At 31.4% G+C, this 6,421-nt stretch overlaps 1 pseudogene; it reads left to right on the forward strand.

Moving 5' to 3' along the window:
• The first annotated feature begins 99 nt into the window (after positions 1 to 99).
• Positions 100 to 4,136, forward strand: LOC149572465 (uncharacterized; annotated as a pseudogene).
• The last annotated feature ends 2,285 nt before the right edge of the window (positions 4,137 to 6,421 follow it).

Genomic DNA, 6,421 nt, shown 5'->3' on the forward strand with positions numbered 1-6,421 from the left:
TCATCATTTCCTACTTTTCACACCCAATTACAAAGAGGGAATAACTAGCTATTTGAGATGCCTTTTAATATAGCCACTTCTATTGATTCATGCATTGATATGCGTAGAACTACTAAAACACAAATCATGCAATGTTTCAAGATTGATTGCTCTAGTGTGTTTTGAGATGATGGATCCATCATTAAATGACATACAAAGCCTCAAGGACTTGTCCTTCCATCTCATTGCCATTAAGTAATACCAACTGAAGTTGTCAAAAGCCTAGACTAGTATCCTAATTATGTTTCAGTTTGCATTTCACCAAGTCATGCAATGACCAGTTAGAATATGTTGGAGGAAAATGAGTCAAGGATACCAACTATAAAAGAGAGTTAGCTGATGATGACTGTCAAACTCAAGATCTAAGACTTGCATTTTCTATGGCAAATGACTCTTGCAATGATCAATAGGTTGTATAATGCTTGATTGCATTGCTTGTAGAACCATTTTCTTCTTGATTAATGTGCCATAAACTATCAATATCTTGAGAGTCATTTGATTATGTAAGGTTTCTAAATAAAGACTTCAGAAGTAATATGTTTTAGATTTAGTTGATATAGTTGGGATTGTGAAATAATTGTCTTAGAACTACAACTTTAATATTTGAGGAGAGGCTATAATACATTCTCATTCTCAGAGAATACTGTTAAGTTTCAAATTGTTGTAATGATAGTTCTATTTATGGGCAAGCTTCTCCTAAATGATTTTTGAGTTTGAAAGTTAAAAAAAATAAAATTAGGAATTTGACTTTTCTAATAGCTAAATAAAACATTATTATAGACTAGAATAGATTATTGTTGTATTGGAATTTTGCCTATGCTTTTTGCTAATTAATAGTTAGATGTTGTGGCTTAGCGATAGCCATTGAGAAGACAAAAAATTGAAGGTCACCTTAGGTTAGGATTGTCTTTTCATATGTATCTGCATTCAAAGTGAACATTACTTTTTGGCAAAAAGTTGTGAATATTGCTGAACTTAATTTGTTTTTTTTCTAAATCTGCCAATAGAAATAAATGTAGGAGTTGTCATTTTGGATCCATTTCCTATTTTTAAATAAGAAAAATATTATCTCTTTGTATAGTTATACATGCATACAACACATCAATCTATGGTTGAGACCCAATTTTCACATATTCGTCATATGCCTAATGATGAAGCCTCAGCTAACTATGCCAGTGGTGGTATGTTGGAAACCTTCCCCTTTGATAACCTTCCTTATTATAATAAGGTCAGTTATTATTAACTTAAAGAATTTTTTTAGTTGGAACTTAGATAAATACCTATGGAATATGTGTATCATAATGCTATTATTAATTTTTGTTTTGATCAATATTTAAATAATAAAAACTAAAAATAATTAGATGACATGCCGATGGCAAATGTTTTAAGGCACATTGTTTGTTAAATATAACTCAATACAATGGTAATATAACTACATCATACATGTGAAAAGAATGGATAATATCATAATAGGAATACAAATACTCTTGCTTTAGTTTTAGAAGGTTCATTGTTCAATTTGTGGATATGCATATATGCATGTTATGAGCCTTACTTCAAAGATTGTGGTAATATTTTGCAAGCCTCACGAAAGATGAAACTAAAAAGAATATGACACAAGTGGAGGAATCTAAAAACATCTGAATTCAGCTAATGTGTGGAATATTTTCATGCAAAATATGTCACTTCTGCAAAACAAAAATTTATAATTACTGGAAAAACATGAAACTGTAGCTATCGGAAGTAATCTCCCTAAAGTCCCTTTCCCCAAAATTGGTTAAAAATGAAAACTCTAGTGCTACTAGATAGCTTATGTGAAAGTTCATAAAGAGGCAAGATATATTTTGATGTAGGTATAGACACAAGTTCAAGCCAGAACTACCTACTAGATAAGTTTAGATGATGCCATGGTTGAGGCATAGTTGTCATATGCCTATGCACAACCACATAAATCCAAAATCATTAATATATTTCTAAAGCCTAATGGCTTAATTTAATTTATCACTTGTACTTTTATCCATGTGAAAGATGTAATTTTCACATAATTTAAAAAAAAAATTGAACTAAGAGAATGGTATAATAGACATCGTATGTCACTCTTTTTACTTAAAATACAAATAAATATCAACATAAAAGTTAAGAACCCAAAAAATCTCCATTTACCTCTCAAAACTAAAATTAATTAATGAGCTAATAATGTGTACCTAAACTGATTTGACTAGTTTAGTGCTCGGGGTTGCTGTATTTCTAGTCCTTTCCATTCATTTTGAAGTGATCCTTCTACAGGTATAGAATTTGGTTTCTCTACCACTAAAAATGTTGTTTTAGGAACCAAGATAACATCTACTTTCTTCTAGTGCAAGACATGGGAGGTATTTTGCAAGCTTTTTATTGCTCAAGGGTATGTGCAAGTCACCTCAAAATTGGGTCATAGTTTAAGATTGACATTGAAGTTAGCTTGAGATACTTAAGCTTATAAGATTATCATTCAAAAGTAAACCAATCATCTACATCTTGTTTTAACCTATATTACAGCAAGTTTACTCTTGTACATAACATTTTGGCTGAATCAAAAGCTGACTATCTAATCAACTAAGTATAATTGTTTTCAATTTCATTGTCAATGTTTATATTCATTATATAAAATTAAACAGTTACAACTTACAACAATTGCCTGACATTTCTGCCACTTGTAACATCTCCAAAACATAGGTTTTAACCAAAGTTTGATCTTGTTAGGATTTCATCCTGTCACACTTTGTGGATTTTCTTTAGTCATTGTCATTCTTGGTTCCTTTTATTGAAATCATGGACAAGATTTGATCAACAATGCAACAAGAGAGGATCATACTATACAAAACCTTAAATGGTGACATGTCAAATGTGTTATATTTTACACAGCCTTATCTTTTTACATGTTTTTTGGCATCATCTTAACTTGGATAAATGATTGCATGCATTGTGGATAAGTGATGTCAAACTTGGGTAGTCCTCGAGTTAGGAACCAAATCTACAAATAGGTAGACATTGTGGACATATACCATAGATCTATGATAATGATTAACCATTAAAATATAAATTTGAAGGGTCAAGAGAAACCTTGTATTACATAACCATGACCATGAAATGCTTTCTTTTTGTTTCTTCTTGTATGATAATTGTGTGACATACTTTACTTCTCTTCTTTACCATCAAAATTGGTTGCCTTTTTCCAATCCATTTTAAAGGGATTTCTAATAGCTCTTGTTTCTGTTAATTTTTTTTATTGTGTTCCAAAGAAATCCATTTTTCCAATCTTTTGTACCAAAGTTCACATACATCTTTTTCAAATTTTCATACTTTCAGATTCTTTAACTTTTTATATATAAATTCTTAGATTTCATGGAACGATTTAAATATCTAAATATTTAGAAGAAATGGGCAGGTCATTGAATATTTAACTCATTAACACTTTTCTTTTTGTAGTTGATGAATGTGAGGCTGATGATAAGTGAATTGATATAGTAGACAACACACAAGACAATGATAATGCTGCATCTGAAGAGAACTACATGACTTCCTCTACTTTTTATTCATCTCTAAATGTATTTAAAGACACATCTATGTTTAGGGTGTATACTGATGCAACTACAACAGTGCATGATTCTTTCACAAATATAGCAAGCTTTCCTGAAGATGAATTTATTCAATCACAAGCATTTTATGTCATCGACAATTGCATTGTATGGCCTCTTGTGGATGAAAATGCAACATCTGATGATACATATGACACTATATGTATTGAATATTTCCTTAACTCAGATGGGGCATGCTTGTTCCTTGCAATTTAACAGACAAAGTCTTTAGAATATGGTGTTAATGATAGAAATGACTCAAGCACCTCTGATGAACTTGATGATTTTGATGCATATTTATTCATCAAAAGTTTGTCTGATCTCTCGAAAGTGGTTTCTCCATATTGACCCATATTGTTACCCAAACAAGCAAGGCAAAGGCCACCTATAACCCTTGTACTAGACTTAGATGCTAAGTTACTTTGTCAAATTTTAATGATTCTGTTGTTCATATATCGGTGTTATATGTTATTTCCTATTTGAGCTAAGCTTTTTATATACATTCTTTTATTTCTATTGTTGTCAATATCTAGACCACTTTCAATGCTCTCAAGTGCATGTGGTTATTTAGTTTTGTGCACATAACTTTCTTTAGAGGGGTTTTTATTTTATTATTTTGCAAGTCAATATTTTTCATGTGGGTTGAGTCTATCATCAATTTATCCATCACTTTCTGTTGTGCTAGAATGAAAGTTGTAGTTTCTCTAGGAAATGCCGCATTATTCATTTGTTTTTTTATCACTTTAAAAAATTGCTATTCCTATTCATTTTGTCTTGTGAATTACTTTTGATACTAGTGCAATTTCATTATTAATATATTTTATATACATGGTTCATTGATTTACTTGTTAATAGTGTTATTTTAGCATGTTCTCTATCCTAGTAGATAGCAATGAGTTATTTTCTTATTTGTAAAACCATGGGATGATTTGATGACTTACAAATTTCTCATGTTAAATCAAATTTTTGAAAATAGTTTTCACTCATTCTTGTTATTTTGTAGGATAAGGATTCCCTATCCATTCTAATGGGGAGCACCCATATTTGATGCAGGACAAGCATTTGCAATGATGGTTGCTACTTTTGTCTCACTCATTGAGGTTAGCTTGTCAAATTCCAAATTCTAGTCTTCATATTTAATTGTTTTTGTAGTTGCTAACTACTTTGTTAATTATCCATATGTTGCAAAGTGTATTGATTGTTGTACTTTGAATTGGTAGTCTAGTGGTGCATTTTATGTTGTGTCAAGGTACGCAAGTGGCACAGTTCCTCCTCCATCTATCCTAAGATGAGGTATAGGGTGGCAAGTGAGGAGTGAACTTTTTCTTCTTTACTTCTCTCGTTCCTATTTTTCTTGTGTCTAGACATTAGCATTATTAGAGGAAAGTTAGGGAGGAGATCTAATAGGTATTTTTGTAGGGAATTGGACTCTTGTTGGATGGGATGTTCGGAACTCTAAATGGGTCCATTGTATCAGTGTAAGAATCCTGGCACTTTTAGCTGCTCCTTGGCCCTCATGAATAAGGACTAATTCAGAACTCTAAATTGTGTGTTATCTACATGTAGTGAGAATGCTGGTCTTTTGGCATTAACACAAGTTGGAAGCATAGGGCGATACAAATAGCAATAGGATTTATGATATTCTTCCATATTCTTGGTGATAATCATCTTCAGCTGGGCTCTCTATTCTCTATAGTATCTGGATATTATATTTTAAACCTGATAATTTACAGAGCTGATTTTGTGCTTTTGTCATTCTAGGAAAATTTGGAGCAATCTTTACCTCCATTCCAATATTTATTTTTGCTACTTTATATTGTCTTTTCTTTGCTTATGTTGGTATGCATGATCAACACATATTTCCATTATGCTGCAATGTCAGTCAAGTTTCAACTATTTACTCATTTCACTATCTTGGTATTATATTAAATCCTCTTTTCAGAAACAACATTAAAATTTAAAAGTAATTAAATAGTTATGGTCCATATAAATTTTGATACAAGAGATAATATTGATATGTGGAAACTCAAAAATGAAGTGGATTTAGCAGGTTTATGCTTTTTGGCAAATTACATATAGCAATCCAGTAGCTCTCTTTGCACTGTCATATTTGCCCTTATGGGTCTATCAAAAGTACAATAAAAAAATAATGTTAGCTCTGGCTAAAAATGCAAATTATCAAATTTCATACAATCTAAGAGAAACCTTTTTTAGGGACAATGCACACAGATTGAAAATCTTGAGATTTTATGGCACGAAAGGCAAGATTGGTGTTATATGGTGAAGTATTGTAGGCATTATTACATCATCAATTGGAAAAATGTGTAGAAACACACAGTGATATTCATGAAATATTATCTTTGTTCAGAGTCTTCATACAATTTCATGTTTATTGGCAGTAGGCAAGAAGATATCACACACAAAGAGTTATCAATTAAGAAGAGGAGTTGTTTTATCTAAGGCCTTTGAAGTTAACATCACCATTCTCAAGAGCAACACCAAATCTTGGTTATGTTCTCTTCTTCTTTCTCTATAAACACTTTTTTATTAGGGAAGCACTAGTTTTTGTCTCTTCTTCTTTCTCATTATGCATGATAATGGGCATCTCTTTGTCATATATGGAGAACCCCTTTTTAAAGTCTTTCAATTCTCTAGAATCATATCAGTTATCTCTTCTAATGCATCACACTATCCAACAAATGGTTGTGAGAAATTTTGATGGTAATCATAATATAGAGCATGAATTTGTTACCTCTGTGAGCTTCTTG

Source organism: Cupressus sempervirens, chromosome 2, assembly GCF_028749045.1.
Source record: "Cupressus sempervirens isolate cs-2001-9-10 chromosome 2, ASM2874904v1, whole genome shotgun sequence".
In the NCBI taxonomy this organism is placed as follows: domain Eukaryota; kingdom Viridiplantae; phylum Streptophyta; class Pinopsida; order Cupressales; family Cupressaceae; genus Cupressus; species Cupressus sempervirens.